The sequence below is a fragment of the Ursus americanus genome, chromosome 25, assembly GCF_024610735.1.
Source record: "Ursus americanus isolate L20-20 chromosome 25, mUrsAme1.1.p, whole genome shotgun sequence".
In the NCBI taxonomy this organism is placed as follows: Eukaryota; Metazoa; Chordata; class Mammalia; order Carnivora; family Ursidae; genus Ursus; species Ursus americanus.
Genome location: NC_142151.1, coordinates 39030819 through 39049816, shown reverse-complemented (window position 1 = coordinate 39049816; position 18998 = coordinate 39030819). Strand labels below are relative to the sequence as shown.

The window sequence follows — 18998 nt, the reverse complement described above, 5'->3', positions numbered from 1 at the left end:
GATACTGAACACCATCCCCTTCCATTAGCGTTCTCTCCGTGGGGTGGGCAGGCAGGTCTGCTAACCCCGAGGCTCTCCAAGCAGGGTACTTTGTTTCCTGGGCCTAATGCATTCCTCCTCTGGGTGTGAAGTGCTCTATACTGGGACTGACGGGTGGGAGTCCAATCCACTACTCAAAAGCTGTGGGAACCAGAGGCACTGAGGTATACTGGCCAAAAGCACTGCCTTCGGAGCAACACTACTGGGGTGTGAACCCCAACTATTCTATTTGCCAGCTCTTTGTCCTTAGGCAGTTACTTAAGCCTTTCTCTGCCTTAATTTTCCTCATCTGTAAAATGGGACTTTGAGTGCCCACTTCACAATTTCACGTGAGGACTAAATGTCAAACAGTTAGAACAATGCCTGACAAGTAGTAACCATGGATAAAGCTTAGTTATTATAATTACTGAGCAAGTTTCAAAACACCAGGTTAATCATCTGTAGAAGGGGGCGGGGGATTTACAGAGTATTTGTCCTGTTTTTTCTGGCAGGGTCCTGTGATGGGAGAATGAGACGATCCAAGTGAAAGATTTTGAATAAAGCCAAATTAATGTTTGTTGAATGGCTACTGCACACCAGCTGTTTTACAGATGTAATCCTATTTATCAGATAATCTTTATTATTTCCATTTTATAGGGAGGGCTATTGATGTGATGGAACTAAAAGGTAAAACCACCGACGCCAAAGTCTGTCTGTGTAGGGAGACATCCTTTACTGCAGGCTGGTCTGAATCGAACAGCTCGGCTCCAGTCAGGAAGATACTTGAAGACAAGACAGAAGAGAGCTTTGCTGTGTCTTTACGTGCAGGGAGGCACCCATTTCCTCTGCCCCCCCCCCCCCCAGGAGAGGTGGTTTATGTGTACTCAGGGGGTGGGGACCCGGGGTGTGTGTGTGTGTGTGTGCTGTGAGTGACAGTATACGTATTTCATCCCATACCTGATCTCTACCTAGAGACACGCAACAAAGAAGCGACCTGGATTGTGGAGTAACCAACACATAATTCTGCAGACTCCGCGGCCTCTCACTGTTTAAGGAGTCCTGGCTGCCCTGGATCCCCACCAGTGAACTCAACCCACCCAGGTGCTGCTCCAGAGTCAAACCTGGGCAAAAACGTCTCCCTAGGAATTTCTCATTGTTCTTCTGCGGTGCAACAGGCCAGCGGATCAGCCTGTGGAAAAGGGAGGAGGAAATGACTGGAAAGAACACGCTCCAGTTCGAAGTTAAACTGAAAGGAAATTCATGAAATTCTTGATAAAGAGCACCAGGACTGTGACAGGATTAACAAATCAGACACCCCCAGGACTATATCGCCCTGGGAAAAAATCGTTTAAACCAAGATACCAAGCACTTAAAACGAAACCTAACAAAAACAAAGTTACTTTCTTGGGGGGGAGTGGTGGTAAATGAAGAATAATTGAGAGCTAAGTCTAAAGAAAGGTTGGCAAGTTCTACTTTCAAAGCCCTTTTTATTTCCAAAAAAAAAAAAGAAAGAAAGAAACAAAAAGGGGATTTGAAAACAGATTGCTGGTCTTTTGCACCTTGGCTTCAAATTTGCTCTACTCACTTATTAAAATGTTTTCGTAGCTCTTTTATAGATAAGGGTGACTCATTCATTCATTCAGTAAAGATCATTGCGAACCTGATACGGTACCAGATGGAAGGAATGTGTATTTTAAAAGCAGTCTCTTCTCTCAAGAGCAACAGCAAGGAAATGGACACGCAAGAGGCAAATACTGACGAAGGTGCCAGCAGCCCCAAAGAATGTATGCAAATGAAGCGCCAAAGCCCGCTGGAGGAGTCAGGAGGGAGGGAGGAGGTTTACCAGTGGTAATTGCAATCTGTCATTCCAACCTCAAATTAACACTTTTTTTTAAAGAGCTTCACGATGATTCCTGAAATCATAATTTTTAGTTCCATGCTTTCTATTTGGATTTTGACTAAAGCTCTGACAGAAATATGCATTAATAATGGCTACTACTAGAATAAATGACTTTCGAGCATTTTGCTTAGATTGCTTCGTTTGGGGGTAATTAATTTTTAATAGCTTCGTAAGCCATGACTTATAAATCATTGACTATTGCTGTACAACTATCACCAACCAAACATGTAACATTTGCTTTTCATTAATCAATGTGTCGTAGAAATTAGGTTAATTTTTTTTTTCTTTTTCTTACTGATCTTCGGTTCCAGGAAGACAGACACAGAAATAGGTCGGCTGCTCCAGAGACCCTGCAGTGAAGTCTTAAATCAGGGGTAGTCATTAATGATTAGGATGTTGTTTTGATTAGCTGTAGGAAGTCCTTGTAACTAGTTTAAAATAGTTTCTTGCGTAAGACTAACCATTTTAATGCAACATTATGTTGAGAATATAAATAGTTCATTTCCTCCTAACTGCATTTTTGGTAATCAAATCAATGTTTTCAACTTTCCAAGATCCCCTTACATTTTAACGGAATAGATGGTACAAATACAATTAGTTTTCAGGAATTCATCTCAATGTGTTGGCATTTGCTTAGTTTTCTAGGGGGGCTTTAAACTTGTCAAAAATTAAACTGCATGTCATATAAAGTTTTCAAAGAAGAAAAACAATGCAAACTTCTCTTTGGGAAAGCTGAACGAATGGCCTGAAGTTTGCCGATTCTGAAGAGATTCATGTTTTGCTCTGGGCCAAGTCCGTTAACAATCTTCTATATAACACAGAAAAGGGGGAAATAATGCGGGCGTACTATTTTAAAAAGTGGAGTAAATTAAAAAAAAAAAAAACCACGTAAAAGTACTGTGAGATGCTGTGGTGAGTGATGCAAATTATTTGCAACTATCTGAAAGGACATTTTGAAGTTTGGAAAACATACGTAGAGGAACATAACTGAAAATCCCCTTTAAGCAAAGTTTGGGCGCCCCAAATACTTTAAGGAAGGGGCCCACTTGGAAACAACGCTAACCGCAGCTTCTCGCTTCTGTGCACGCCTGCTTGCTAAAGATAAATAGATAAATCGAGTCCTTGGGTGGAGGGGTACCTAATTGTATCCCACCCAGAGCTATCACCCCCCAGCATGTTGCCATCCTACCCTCCACCCGGAATGACACCCAGAGTGACCCTCCGAAAGACCACCACCCTGTACCATCTGAAGCTCTCTGATAGTTCCTCGCGCCAAGTGGCATGACCTAAATTTCCTATTGGACAGTTTGTACTGGCCAACCGGACTCTTAATTGGGCAGAGGCTGTAAACACCCCGAAAAATTGCCCCCGGAGGGTTACGCCCACGAACCCCCATAAAAACCCAACCAATTCATAGCTCGGGGCTTCTTCTCCGCTGCCCCTGCGTGGGTTATGAGAGGAGCCCCAGCGCGCTGGTCCCGCAATAAAGCCTCGTGTGACTGCATCAAGAGCTGTCTCTCTCGACTTCTTGGGGTTGAGTCGCCGCGTCCTTTAAGGTAGGGTGTGACACCCTCTTTCGGCCCCTTACATATCAACCACTAGAAAGTCCGATTCTAATCCCCCCACTCCAAATAACCTCACCTCTGAAAGAGGCCTCAGCTCTGCAGGCCATTAATTCAACAAAAATTTAGAAAAAACCTGTGTCTGGGGCTCTGACAGTTGTCACTCTGCAAATCTGACTCACACCCCTCCCCCCGTCCCCAACTACGGTCAGGGTTCCTCTACCCCATCCCTGTATCACCCAACTCTACCATATGGGCCATATTTCTAACTTGGCTCTTCAGCGAGTCCTCACACCCCACATCTAACATCCCAAACACACGTGAGACAAATGGAAAACTGAAACTAGTGGGTTTCAAAGTGGGCTCCACGTAACCACAAGTTTTCCTTGTGGAGGCAGAATCCCTGCAGACCTTATCAATTTGTATTATCACCTTCCCTACGGGGCCACCATCTTAAATCTGTGATTCTTTCACAGTAAAATACCCACAGAATTTCACACACTTGGAGAGTGAAAATTACCAAGTTTATAAAAATCCGTAAGGAGCATATTTTTCCCATAGTAATAGACTAATAGAAAATGTCCCTATGGGCTTTAGAAAGAAACGCAGGTGACATCTTTACGAATGAAGTGGGGGTTCATGATACCTGATAGCAGGTAAATTCTCTAAAAACTAAAGATAAACTATGGAGCCTTTATTCAAACAGACCCATTAAACAACAACAACAACAACTTTTGTTTTACAAGAGGATCTCCTAAAGTAGAAAAAAAAAATCAAAGCAATTCATATGAACAAAAATAGGATTTCCATCATGTAGAGACTTTGACTCACTTCGGCATTCTGGTCTCAAACCACTATTTAAAACTACATCGCTAACTCCCCACCTATTACTCCCCGAAGACTGCAAGATAACGGAAAGGCCGTGGGCTGGCTTTCCCTTCCGGGAGACAATGAAGTCAGACCTGGACTCTGGCCCCAAACAGCCGTGTGCTCTTGGGCTGACTGCTCACTGTGCTGACCCACCAAGTTTCCTCTGGTGTCAAACGGGGGTAAGATCACCTACCTCACTGAACAACAGTGAAGACGAAAAGAGATCACGTCAGTGTCTCTCGAGGGCCTAGTACGGTGCCTGCCGTGCATTAGGCAGCTTCAAACCTCGGGCTCCGCAACCCCTCCCCACGGGGACTCCAGAGAAAACCCGAGCCTGCAGACAGCACCTCCCTCCCGTTCCCTCCATGGAACCTTCCAGCCCAGTCCCTTCTCCTCCCTCCGCAGGGGCAGAGCTGTACCTCCGCAGGTGTAGAGGTGACTCCTCAGCTCAGCTGGTTCGCCCTTCTTCCTCCCCAGGAACTCGGCTCCAGAATGTCCCCTGGAGAGGGGATAATTATTCATTCTACTTTTTCTTCACTCTCCTTTGGCTGGTTCCTTCCTTTAAGCACTAAACACATTCTAGTTTCTTGCTTTAAAAAAGAAAGGAAACTTCTTTGACTCCACCTCCAGGACAGTCCTATCTTTTGCTTCCCCTTCAAGGCCACTTTCAAAAAGAGTTGTTTGCACTGCCTGTGGCTGGGTCCTCACCTCCCACTCACGCCTCCTTTTACTTTAATGAGGCTCCCAACTCCACCAAACCGGAGAAACAGTGGTCAGTAAATCAGTGATTTCCCGACCGCCCCTGTCAATGGCCACCTCGTGGTCCTTATCACCCTAGCCGCATTCCCAGCTCCTCAGGGCCGGGGCGCCCCGGGTGACTCCCTTCGGAAAACTGCCCGAGGCTGACACCCTTGTCTCCCGGCTCACCTCCCCCAGGATCCTCTGTGAGTTTCTCTTTCTCGGGCAATTCCCCAACTGTGGATCTCTCTCACGACCCACTAATCGGCTCCTTTCTTCTTTTCTTCAGCCTTCTTTCCCTGGGTAAACCCATCCACTCTCACGGCATCAGTCAATACGGTGGTCATACTTCTCAATTTGCCCCAAAGGGTTCTGGCTGACCCCCTGTTTTCTCAGTGCAATTAGTAAGGGCACCCCTCCCCCCACCAAAAAAAGTCCCACTTTGGATGGAAACAAATTATTCGGTGCCTTATCAATCACCATTTGTATGCAGATGACTCCTGAATGGTGGCAAGCCCAGTGGCTCAGAGGGGGGCCTGGAGGCAGCCCCCTGGGTTCATATCCGGTTCCACCGCGGAGGCCCCTTTGCTACCTGGGGCAGTTTAAGTACATTTTATTTTTGCACTTCAGAACCCTCATCAACAAAACAAGAATAATACTATGAATTTCTTAAGAAGCGAGGGTTAGCTGAACAAAGGCATTAGCGTGAGGTCTGCCACATTTTTAAGTGCTCAATAAATGGAGCCAGCCCAAACTTGTCTCCTGAATTCCAGACGTATTCAGGTGAGTAGAATAAAAGTTCCCAGGGGGTGGGAAGGGGGGAGGGGGCAAGGAGTAACCGTTCGTGTGGGCCTCTTATCACTTTCAAATTCTCTAGTTGCCCATTTATCCTACCATCAAACCGTGGCTGAATTCCTAAAATAATTCTCTTGTGACCTTTGGACAATCTTCCTAAAGGTAAGAATGGAGCGTCTGTGGGAATGACGGCGGCACATTCTTGCTGCGCGTGCCCTGAGAGCTGCTGTATAATTTATGCGTGCGACACAGGCTGGGGATGACCAGGTGGAAATGACCTCTGCATCTGAAATGCTTGGATCAAGTCATTTTTATGCTTCGTGACTGTGGCTGCTTCCACTATTCCTAAAAACCTCAAAATCCTTGAGCGTTAGCCTGGATGGAGAACCGTTCAGCTGTGTCTTGGCATTAAAAAATGGGATGTAATTCCTGAGGCTATGCTTTGCGGAGGAGGGTGTTGCAATATATTTTGGGAAGCTGAGCAGTGACCAGTTTCACCTCTGTTTTATTAGGTTTTATGATGAACTTTTTTACTTTCCATAAATTACTCTTCATTCTTAAGGAAGTGCGTCTTCACTCTGAAAGACTTCTGAAATGGTCTGGTTTTTATGTTGTGTTTTCTGACCTAAAACATGATCATCTGGGGTTTTGACCTTCGTGTCTTCACTTTCATTTGATCTGCTAGCATAACTCCCGGCATTTTGCATTTAGGAACTTTGGTTTTTAACCTGGGATATGATGTTTCCTCCTGTGCAGCTCCCCAGGGCCTGTGGGTGAATTTGGGAGCCCGTGGATACCCAGAGGGCTTTTTCTCCCCTCTTCATGTTTGCTCTGGGACTTAGCATCAGGGTTCCCTAACCCCCTCCTCTCCTGAAATTCTGTTTCTGCCTTAAGATCCAGTTTCAGACCACGTCTGTCTGAAAGTCTCCCCTTTTTTCCCCAGACAGAGAAGTCTGCTGCTTCTGATGGCTGCCCTCATCGAGCACTTGGTTCTATTTTGTACTATGATTAACCACACATGTGCCCTTCGACCCCCTTCTATCCTAGTCCTGGCTGGCGGAAGTGGGTCTCACCCATCCTTCTACGCCTCGCAGCCCGGTGCCTTCTGCATAAAGGTTACTGTTTACTGAGCAGTTACTATGTGCCAGGCCTTCTGTCCGCCCACAGCCTACTGAGGTAGAGACTCTTACATTCTCCATTGTATGGTTGAGGAAACTGAGGCTTGGAGAGGTTACGTACGTCACCCAAGGCTGTCCAGCTAGCAAATGGCAGAACTGGTCTGTCATTGCCAATGAATCTTCTGATGGATGAGATCAGCTTAAGATAGTTTTGTTTCTTTAGGAGGAAATATGGCTCCGGAGCCTGAGCTTTTAACCCCAGCTATAAATATTAGTTGAGATGGAGAGGAAAAAAATAGTCTTATCTAGAAAAAAATATTTGCATATCGTTTTCCTTTTCATTCTCTGTGGAAAAACAAAGCAATGTTTTGTACACAGGTTTAAGGCTTTTTTCCCTGAGGAAACAGAGCAGGGATGAAGTTAACTTAGTTGGGCTTCCATCACTGCTCGTTAACTATTCCTCCTCATGGGTCAGTGGAAAAGTCAGTGCCGCGCTCACGCTCTGTGCGCCTCAGAGTTTTTCAGACTTCGGCTGACTACTCCAGAGTCTAAGTGGTCGTTGAATAAAAAGTTCCCACGGTTGAAAAGGAAGGGTGAGGGGGAGCCAATAATGACTAAGTTGCTTTCAACTGATGGACTGATGCACAGGTGGGATTCTGAAAATTCTGTCTCCAGGAATGGCCACAAAAGCCAACTGAACGGGTGATGGGAACGTTAGGCTGAGTCGCAGGCTGGGGTTTCGCCACCTCCAGAGCTCACGTCATCTCTGTGAGAGATGCTCACCTCAGCCTTTAAATGGGACAAATGGCCTCCAAAGCTCCTCCAAGGAGATTGCACGAAAGAGCTTTTAAAATGGACGTTCTTTTATTATTGCTGTTATTATTATTAACAGCAGAGTATCTGAGCGCTGAGTGCAATAGCGTTTCTATGGGAAACAAAGGTTTTGAATTTAAAGATGGGATTCTAAGAGCTAGTCTCTGGCTGCCTTCTCCCTGCCCATATTGTGTTGTAGAAGGATCTGGAAGACCTGTGTTCCCACGGCTCTGTGTGTTGGCAGCAGGACTGAGGATTTCGCCAGTTCCAAACGCTACGGCTTGGAACCGGAAGAGGGGCAAGGTCCAAGAGGTGAGAAGTTGAGCTGGAGAAAGGGACGTCTGAACTCTCTGACACTAGTTTTTCCAAGTCATGTTTTCCTCCCTTCAGCTCGAAGTTTGGACCCACGAGCTTCTCTTCCTGCTGGTAACGTTCAGAGCAGCTCTCCACTTCTCCCCTCTCCCTCGGCAGCAAAAACAGGTCCACGGCTCTGCACTGCCTGCCTTAGGGTTAATTGTGGAAATCAGATGACATGCTCTGTAAACTTTCCAAATGTTAATTCTTGTTATTCTGCACCAGAACCACCTCAGCGTGTTTGAGGGATGGGTTTTACTCCTCAGGAGAGCTTTCCAGTCGAATGAAAGCCTTCATTTATTACGTAGAAACACTAATTTCACCTGTTATTCAGTAACATTCAGTAGCCACTTCGCCAGGGTCTTACGTGTTTTAGCTACCTATCCGTTCCCCTTAAGAGCCCTGTGACATCAGTGTTCTCTTTTTCTCCACTTTACACATTCGAAAAATTAAGTTGGGAAGACTGAGTCATCCGCCCAAGGTCATCTATCTATTTTATGAAAAGCAGCGCGGGGAGTCAAAACTGCCGCCAAGCCTCTGTGGTCAACCACAACATACAAGATTGCACACACAATAAATGCTTCGCGTCCTTTCTCCTGTTCACGACTGTCTGTCTCTCTTTGCTGTACGTCTTTACAGACAGAGTAGTTTATCAATCACGAATCCTTATCACAAAGTAACAGTTGTCCCGTTCCTTAAGGGGGGGTGGGGTGGGGTGAAGGGGTTAGGATGGTGATCTCGCTGGGCAGTAAGTGCCCAAGAAAGGACGATCCTAAGAACGGCTGCTCAGAAACGTGAAGTTAATGCCGAAAATAAAATGGGAAAACTGGAAAGTACTTACTCACTAAGGTAACTGGTGATTAAAAAGTGTACCTCTCAGGTGACTCTAGGTCTCGTCCCTCGACAGACTCCTTTGTCGGCTGTCGATCCGAGGGCCGGGTTGGCGAGCCCCGGGCCCGGCTGCCGGGCAGATGAGTTCACGTCTGGGTGCTGCTGCTGGGTGCGGGAGCCCGCGGCTGGGGAGAAGATGCCATTTCCGGTGGCACGGGAGGCAAATGACACGAGTCAGCATTTACTTCTTTGTATTAGGAAGCGGAAGACTTAATGACCAAAGCTTGAAGACTCGACCCATGTGACAGCACCAAGTGGCAAGTAAATCCAAAATGCAGCGTTTTCCTGGAATCTGGGGCTGAGCTGCTTTTCTTTTCACATTTCTCAGTAATTTGGGTGTAGCTTATAGGGGCTCCTAAACTTCGTTCTGTTTTAACAGTTCAGACCCTCGGCTCCTACTACCTGGTGTGTGCTCCCCGCCGAGAGAGCAGAGTGGGGAAGGAGAGAAAGACGGGCGGGGAGGGGAGAGAAAGGGGAAGTGAGAAAAGAGAAATAAGGAAATGATGAGAAGATTGCTCCCTTTTCTAATTAATTTTTCACAGTAATAATGCTGTGCTGCATCAGTGTACACGAGCGCTTTCAGATCCTTTCCCTTGACCTTCCCACGGCCCTGCGGGTGGAGGAGCAGCCCCGTCCACGGCCGCAGAGGACTACAGGCCCCAGTGAGCACAGACCCACGAGGACCTGCTGGTCCCCCCTGCTGGTCCACGCGAACCCCGCGGGAACTGGGGGGCGTCAGGGGGCGGGGCCTTCCGGTGGTTAGATAAGCACCGCGCTTTGTTTTCTTGGGTTTGGAAGGACATGATTTGCAGCCCCAGGACTTCCCCCTTCTCTACAAATACCAAGATGAAACAGGAGGAGGAAAAGAAGCAGAAAAAAGGAAAAAGGAGGAAATGAAGCTCTAAGAAAGTTCTTCCCCAAACCGTGGACCCTCTACGGTGTTTTAAACACTTTAGGACCTCCCATTTCCCCATCCCATTTAATGGTCTAAAAGAACCCGTGAACAAGAGTAATGGGCTCCAGAACAGTCCAGAAATACACGCCCTCGGCACTTAGTTTTTGTTCGTTTTTTTAATACTGTGCTACTTAGTTACATAGGCCTATGAAGCAACCCAGGCTGCCTTTTCTTGAGAAATGTTATTTTTTGCTACTTTACTGAATACTCAGTGTGTGGCTCACGAATTCCATCCATGACACATTGTTTTTATTCTCTTATCGATAGCCATAAATCAAGTTATTTGGCATTTTTTCCCATGATTTTTCATTCACTCGTTACGTGTTTCAAGGCAAGGCTGCATCCAGAACCCAGTGGATAACTTTAGCATTTTAAGATTCAGAGTAGCGTATTACAGAACTGAAAATTGCCATTGTTTGATTCTAGAAATGAGTTTCAAACCTCTCCAGTCCTCCAGGTTCCAGCTAGTCTGTGCATTGTGAGGATAAAAGGCCTTGTGAGGTCTAGGGAAGGATGACCAAAATTGGCATAATTCCAAGACCAGAGACTAGAGGAGCTGGAATGATGCCGGTGATCATCTTGCTTATACTCCTTGAATTTAAAGTAAAATTGTTTGAGACCAAACAGCAGATTTTCTACCGATTTTCTTATTTCTAGAAACCTATTCCATAGCTCAGTGAGCTGGTTTGCTTTCTTATCCACCAAACTTGCCCTGAATGATAATGAACGCTGATGCGTGTATAAAGTTTTACACTTAGCGTCTCACAACAGACCCTGCTTACAAAGTCAGGCAAGCTCTAATCATGATCTTCCCGTTGCAGATGGTGGAACCGAGGCCGGGAGCGAGCTTCAACGACTGTCACCTGGAAGGAGTGCTCAGGGCCTGGACAAACTTAAGACTGCCATGTGTCCTCTTCACTGCCCTCTCGGCGGGAGGCCAGACAGGGCGTACTGCCGTTGTTATTTTGCCTATTTGCGGAAGGTACTTAATGCATATGGCACAGAACTTCAAAAGGTACAGGTGGTATGAGTGAGAAGTCCCTCTCCCTTTCTTGTTTCCTAATCCCTCATTTGTCCTGCCAGACGTGATGCGGTCATGGGCTTCTTGTCTATTCTATCAGAAATATTCTATACAGATAACCTATATCTCTCTGAAATATTTTGTTCTCTCTTCCTTTCTTCTTGAAGACTCAACTTCCCTTTTTATTTAAGGCAGAAGTCTGGAAAGAAGAATACAACGCCACTTAGATCAGATGTTAACCTGCAGAAGGTCTTTGGGAAATGGATCTTTCAGATTGTTCCGAATATTCTGTTCCGATGTTTGAAATGGTACAGAAAACACATGACTCACGACAGCCTGTAAAAGGAGTCCTTATGGTGTGGCATTTATGACTGACTCAGGCCCTTGTGCCCTGTCTGGGGACCACTTAAACTTTGATATCCATATATCTCCATATCTCGATATGGTGACTGTACGTCTATTGATGGTGTGAATTGAAGCCAGAGCTATGACGCAGTGAATAAAATAGGTCTGGGGCCACACAGACTTGGCTTTAGTAACTAATTGTGTCATTTATGGCTGCATGATGTCGGTAGTCACTGAACTCCTTGTGGCAAAATAATGACAATAACAGTCGCTACGTAGATGCAAGGGTTAAATGAGAAAACAGACCCAGAGCACCAGGTTATATGGTAGTGTATAATAAAATACGTCCACATCACTAACCGTGGCCCATCCACTAGTTCTTTCCTTCATTTAATAAATAATTGTGGCAGATACGTTCTAGGTGCTAGAGATACAGCGGTGATTAACACATTAAAAAAAAAAAAAAAGCCTTGCCCCATGGAGTTGACATTGGGGTTGAGGGAGTCAGACAACTAAAAATAAATAAATACATACATAAATAAGTAGAATAGTATGTTAGGTAGAAGAGGAACATGATTGTTGGGTGAGGAGGATGCAGGAGCTGTGGATCAGAATTTTAAATGGGGTAGTGACAGGGTTTGAGACCCGCTACCCCAGAATATGGCACCGCAGCATGCTGAATATTTTAAGCCAAAGGGACTTGAGAAACGGCAGGTGCTGGAAGGACTCTGGGGCCTGCCCTGAAGCAGGTCACAAGGCCCTGTTGTGAGAGGTGCCCTCCCCCTACCTGGAAGAAAGTAGCATCCTTATCTCCAAAGACACCAGGACTCAGAGGAATCTAAACAAACAGGCTTTGGGAAGCTCCCCCACTTTATCACCCTTAGCTGGTACACTCTGACCAGTCGTCATCAAATCCAGAGTGAAAAACACTCAGGCTTAACCTTGCTTTGTGTCTTCATTTATTTTTTTCTTTTCATTTTAAGATTTATTTATTTATTTGAGAAAGAGAGCGAGCAAGTGGGGTGCAGGGGAGAGAGGGAGAGAGAATCTCAAGTAACTCCCCATGGAGTGTGGAGACTGATGTGGGGCTTGATCTCATGACCTTGAGATCATGACCTAAGCTGAAATCAAGAGTCAAGATGCTTAACTGACTGAGCCACGCAAGCGCCCCTCTTCTTGAAGGCTAATTTGTATGCTTTTCTCTTGCCAATCTGTCTTGTGTTACAGAGACCCAGCTGAGAACCTAGAAGCGTAGAAGGGACAAATCATGGTCTGGAAAAGGTCTCCCAGAGAAGATGACATTTAAGCAAAGCCCAGAGGGAGGTGGTGGAAAGACCATATAGAAATCTGGGGGAAGGAAGCTCCAAGCAGAGAGAACAATCAAGAGGTGAGTATGACTAGCTTGGCGTGAGCAAGAGAGGCAAACACAGGAGATGAAGTCAGAGAAGAAAGGGAAGTAGGTCGTGGACCCTTGAAAGGAGTTGGGCTTTTACTGTGGGAGCCATTGCAAGGGGTTTGAGCAGAAAGTTCCGGGACGTTACTATAGACTGTGTGGAGCAGGGATGGAAGTAAGGAGACTCCTTCAGAGGTTATTGAATAACATAAGGTTTGAGGCCTGAACCAGAGTGACATTCACTGAGGAATGAGAAGTGGTCAGCTTCCAGATCCATTTGGAAGGTAGAGGTGATAAAATTTGCCTGTGGCGAGGGGCACCTGGATGGTTCAGTCGTTAAGCATATGCTTTTGGCTCAGGGCATGATCCCAGAGTCCTGGGATTGAGCCCCACATAGGGCTCCCTGCTCCACTGGGAAGCCTGCTTCTTCCTCTCCCACCCCCTGCTTGTGTTCCCTCTCTCACTGGCTGGCTGGCTGTCAAATAAAATAAATACAATCTTTAAAAAAATTTTATTTTTGCCTGTGGAGAGAAGATGGGGTATGAGAAAAAGGAGGGAAGGCAAGTTTAGCTCTGTGGTTTGGGGCCTGAACAACAAGAAGGATGAAGTTGCTATTTACTCAGATGGAGAAAATTTAGGAGAAATGAGTTGGGAGGGGTGGAAGTCAAAAGTTTGATTTGGGGCTTGTTACATTTGAGATTCCTTGTATACATCTAAACTGAGATGTTGCATGGGGATTTGGATATCGGGGCTGAAGTTGGGGGGAGAGGACCAGCCTGGAGGCATCAGTTTGGCTTGGATGCTGTCACCAGTGGAGAAGGCGAAGCTAGAGAGGAAAAGAGATTTGAGAATTGAAACCTATACTACGAGAAGAACTCATACAGGAGACTGAGAAGGAAGAGTCATTGAGGCAGGAAGAAAACAGGGAGAGTAGGAGATCCTGGTAGCCAAGAGGAAAGACTGTTTTGAGGGAGGACTTAAGAGACATTGTCTGTGTCAGAGATAGTGGATAAGTCAAGTGAGATATTTGACCATTGGTTGGCTATGCGGGATGTTGGTGACCTTGACTGGGTGGTAGGGACAAAGGCTGCTGAGAGTGGTTAAGAACGACTAAGAGGACAATCAGAGACAGTACCACCCTGGAGGAGTTTTACTATAAATAAAGAGAAGTAGAGAATGAGAAGTCAGCTAGGAAGTGTGGGAGCCCAGGGCAGGATGCCCCAAAATATGCCACAATGGCATAATGATTATTTTTAATTAATGTTATTTAAGAAACAGGCAGTATAACAAAAACAGTCTGACCATCCTAGGTCTCTAGAAAGCAGGTCATAAATCTCTCATGTGAAAGGTACCCTCCCAACACTGGGAGGAAGAGAGACATCCTTACCATCAGAGACAGAAAATTCAGGGCTGAAATAACAAACCTTGTTACTTTTGCTAATTTACCACCTCAGCCCAAATTCTGTTTAGATTCCTTGCTAATTGATGGTCCCAAATGTCCATTTTCTTTGTCCTGTCAATTCCTCATAAACCTACGTTCCTTTGTCTAGAAAGTATAAAAGCTGCCTGCCTCGGTACTTCTTAGGTCCCATATCTATGAGACCTCTGTGCATATGAATTATTTTCTTTCCCCCCTGTTAATCTGTTTCGTGTTAATTTAATTCTTACATCACCTAGAAGAATCTTGAAGGGCGGAGGAAAAATTTTCTTCCTCCACAAGGGAGAAGAGAGGTGAAGAGAATTTTATTTTCTTTTAAAATGGGAACAAGAATAGTAAGTTTGTATGCTTATAGGAGTAAGTCAGTAAATAGGGAAAACCAGGTGATGCAGGAGTAATGCTGGTGAAAGCGTTGGGATCTAGTGTCTAAGTGGAGGGGTTGGGCCTTGGCTAGGAGCACACAGGGGAAAAGGCCGGGTACAGGGGCGCGAGGCTGCTATATGGGTAGGTGTGGAGGCACCAGCTTTCAGAGTTGTTCTCGACTGCTGTGTCCTCAGTGAAATCAAGGTCACCAGCTGAGAGTGAACCTGAGGCAGGTGCTAATAGAGGTTTGAGGATTGAGGAGAAAGGAAGAAATCATCATCTGGGAGATGAAGGGGGCTGTAATTACTGAGCAGCATGGAGGCCCACTGCAGGCTGGGAGCCCCTGTTCGAACTGAGTGTTCAGCAAGGATGCTTGGTTTTCTCTGGTCTGTTTTAACCCCACGGGATGCAGGTAGCAGAGTGCGCAAAAATTGTATTTAGTCAGGATTGACGTTTTGCCTTTTGGTGTCTATTAATGTATGTTAATACGCCATTACAAATTTATAATGTATTTTAAACTACGATTTATTTAAAAGCAAACCCATAAAAGCCAAATATTTTAGACATTAAAGCATATTATGCGTATTGAGATAAAAATGGTGTTCCTTTAATATTAACAACTCTTCTAATAGTTTCCGCCACAGATTAGTTTAAGCTGATCTTTATATGAGCTGATATCACTTAATTCACATTTTCTATTTCCAGGAACACTGTTATTTTTCTTATCTTCTTGGAACTGAGTGCTTCAAGCGGGCCAGAAATCAACCTACGAAATATGTACTTAGGATACACTTATTTCAGCAAACTGCTGTGTGTCTGTGTTCAACTCTATGAGTGGCTACCTTAAAAAAGGACCAGGTTTGGCAAGTCATAAAACAGTATGTGTTTTCTTCACTTGCGTTACTTGAAACAGTCTGCGTATTCTTGATAATTCTTCAAACACTTGCATTTAGCACTTTGAGGCAAGTATGAATAATTTGTTTCTCTTGAGGCACTAAGTCTTCTCTGATAGTAAACGAAGAATCTTCAGACTGAATTAAAACTGGTTGTGAGTTCAATGTAGTGACCGAATTAAGTTCTGCACTAAGTCAGTCCACGCACACCTCTGTGTTGTTGAGGGGCGAGGCTGGAGTTTGGGAGGTTAAAGGTTGAGAAGAGCCCATGTGGTGGTGTCACTGAGATGCAATGAGAGGTGAATTTATAGAAGACCCCATTCTATCAGGACCTTTTAAAATTTTCTACAGACTTTCTTAGAATTTGTATGTTTTATGCAAGTTCTCTGCTCTGCTCCCCTGTAACTTAGAGGTTCAGAGCATGGCCTTTGCAGGCAGCAGAGCTGAGTTCAAGTCTGAAACCTGCATGCTGTGTGATTTTGGGAAAGTTACTTAACTTCTCTGGCCCAAATCCAGCAGGGGAGATTGAATATGCAAAGTGCTAAGCAGAGCGGTTGGCACTTAGTAAATGCTCAATTTATTCTAGAAATTAGTGTACATATACCCATGCTTCAGTATCATAAAAATAGGCTTTCGATGACTACCACTGAATATAATGTGGCACACTGACAGGTACCCCATTCGGTGGCACAGCTCTGTGGACTGGTGTGCCCCTATCCCTGTAGGAACAGTCTTCACAAGTGGGGAAGATGACAGGGCCTTAGGCCAAGTTGAGGCTCCGGGAGGTCAGGCAACTGCCCGAATCCCAGCCAGGCTAGGCCCTGAGCTTGGACAAAGGACCAGGCCTCCTGAGTCTCAGGCTCATAGTCCCAGAGCCACAGTTCATAAATTTCAGGGGGGTGGAGGGCAAAAAAAGATTATAAACCTTTTTCACAAAGAATAATTTAATATCCTAGGAGAATTGGGCCTTGAATGAGTTAGCAATGTCCCTTACCTCTAAATAATACTAAATTTTATTAGAGGACTCTAAGCCACTGGCTTGATTTTCTGATTCCAATTTTCTCTCTCTGTTTTTTTCATTGTCATCTTAACCATTTGTAAGTGTCCAGTTGAGTAGTGTGAAGTATATTCACAACATCGCTATGCGACACATCTCTGGGGCATTTTCACGTTGCAAACCTGAAAGTCTCTGTCCATTAAACCACGAGTCTACTTTGCTGATCTCTACAGCCCCTGGCAACCGCCACTTGGACTTCCCATGCCCGTGACTGCTTTCGACACCCCACCCAGGTGGGGTCACACGGTATTTGTCTTTTGTGACTGGCTAATTTTACTTAACACGATATCCTCGAGGTTCGTCCACGTAGTTGTTTGTGACAAGATTGCCTTCTTTTTAAAGGCTGAATAATATTCCATTGCCAAGTTCACTATAGTTCCCCCGTTACCATTTATAGAAGAACATAGCTATGTCAAATCCAAGGCCGGAAGCTCTCAAATACTCTATCTGAGATGTTTTATGTTACAGGTCAGTTGACTTAGCTATTTATGGGTTACAACAGCACTTCCTTTCCTCTATCCATGTTACCATAAACTATGCAAATAAAGAAACTCCATCCTAGACTCGAAAAATGCTGGGAGTATCATCTCTCTCCCAGTCAGAGAGGCTGGCAAACAATCTTTCCTCACCTTTCACATTCACGATCTGCATTTTAAAAAGTTATCTTTAAAATGCCTTTTCCTTCAAGTTGTCATATTGGAGGGGGCTATCCACAACATCATCAATTAAAAAAAAAGGGGGGGTATTTTAAAAAATGCATGCTTTTAAGTACACTATAAATTAATTCTAACAGTGCTAATACTATCCTTCCCCGAATCAGAATGCTAACTAACCCTTCCTATATTTGCATGGTGGAATTGTGGATGCAGTAATTTTCTTTATTTTCAAAGCTATCTGAAACTTGGTCATACTGCATTTATAAAGAAAAAGTTCCGATATTTTCAGAGATATTAGCTGCTAAATTGCTGAACATGAGGTTTCTTCACCCAGGAAGGTAGACACTGCTTAATATTTCTGATGCATGCTAATTTCCCTTTCTTCCTTCACTGGATTAACTCTGGCTGAGGGCGTCCAGGGCCAGGCACAGGGCTTGGTTGACCAAGGCATGGTCTCTGTGTTTAGAGAGGAAAAAACACAGAAACTGATGATTATAATTCATTGTTGGAAATGTAATTATGGCCTTATGTGAGGGTATCACTTCTATTACTGAAAAGGTTTTTAAAAATGTCACTAAAGGGGTGCCTGGGTGGCTCAGTCAGTTAAGCATCTCCCTTCAGCTCAAGTCACGATCCCAGAGTCCTGGGATAGAACCCCATGTTGGGTTCCCTGTTCAGTGGGGAGTCTGCTTCTCCTTTTCCCTCCCCTCCCTGTACTCGCTCTCTCTCACTCTCTCTTTCTCAAGTAAATAAATAAAATCTCTTAAAAAATAAAAATTTTACTAAAAATATGAAAATGACTGAAAATAGCACTGGGAAAAGTGGCTTGTGGTCAGACTCTTTACAAATGAGTGTTTTTGCTTTATAATTACAATGGTTGATCCAAATTGCATTATTTGTTTTATTTATCAATCGTGTATCACTATTCCAGTCTACCAATAAAATAGTAGACTTTTAAATATTTTTTCAAATTACCATTTACAAAACTAATGTCACTGCTGATGTCTTTTTTTTTTTTTTAAGATTTCATTTATTTATTTGACAGAGAGAGACAAGCCAGTGAGAGAGGGAACACAAGCAGGGGGAGTGGGAGAGGAAGAAGCAGGCTCCCAGCAGAGCAGGGAGCCCGATGTGGGGCTCAATCCCAGGACCCTGGGATCACGTCCTGGGCTGAAGGGAGACGCTTAACGACTGAGCCATCCAGGCGCCCCACTGCTGATGTTTTGTAACCTTCCTCTCTTTCTCCTTTAGGACATTCTTTTTCTTCATATTTTATTGTTGAATCTCTGAAATATATTCAAACAAATGAAAATGGAGAATAAAGGGGCACCTGGGTGGCTCAGTCAGTTAAGCATCCAACTCTTGATTTTGGCTCAGGTCATGATCTCAGGGGTGTGGGATTGAGCCCCATGTCAGGTTCCAGCTCAGCACAGAGCCCGCTCAAGGGTTTTCCTTCTCCCTCTCCTTCTCTCCCCTCCCACCACTCACGCGCGCGCACTCTCTCTCTCTCTCTCTCTCTAAAATAAATAAATAAATCTTAAAAATATGGAGAACTATAAATTACTCTCACTTCTCTGAATCTGATGTTTACCAGTTTCACTGACCCCTGACTATAATAAATCTTCGAGTCCCTCTCAATATTCTATTTTCTTAGTCATGATTTCTAGGTGTTGCTTAACTGTGAACTCAGTCACCTTATATATTTTTGTGAGAACAAAAGACTGTTTATTTTCCATATAGGCATTTATTCTTGGTGATGCATGCTAGTTAAATCATGGGGCAGTTTTAAAATGCATGACAAAAATAGCTAAGAAGAAA

The 18998-nt window shown here is 44.7% G+C and overlaps 1 protein-coding gene and 1 long non-coding RNA gene across 8 annotated transcripts in view; one reads left to right on the top strand and one right to left on the bottom strand.

The window, feature by feature from the left end:
• The window catches only part of PCED1B (PC-esterase domain containing 1B), a 71894-nt gene extending 62743 nt beyond the window's left edge, over positions 1-9151 (bottom strand). Inside the window, exon 1 of one of the 3 annotated variants that reach the window (XR_015721680.1) lies at positions 4770-4841. The gene's annotated coding sequence lies outside the window, so the exon portion shown is untranslated. Of the gene's footprint in view, positions 1-4769; positions 4850-9009 lie in introns of those variants that run through there. The other 2 variants (XM_045801206.2, XM_045801205.2) reach the window with 2 other exon arrangements.
• On the top strand, positions 7993-18695 carry LOC123794816 (uncharacterized). 5 transcript variants are annotated; one of them, XR_006780254.2, is made up of 5 exons: positions 7993-8126; positions 9076-9320; positions 10836-11029; positions 12608-12767; positions 15280-18695. It is a non-coding gene; the product is annotated as an uncharacterized LOC123794816 (long non-coding RNA). The 5 variants fall into 5 exon arrangements; XR_015721682.1 differs by lacking the exon at positions 7993-8126 and adding an exon at positions 8908-9017 and having other exon boundaries at positions 9258-9316; XR_006780256.2 differs by lacking the exon at positions 7993-8126 and adding an exon at positions 8908-9017 and having other exon boundaries at positions 9258-9320.
• The last annotated feature ends 303 nt before the right edge of the window (positions 18696-18998 follow it).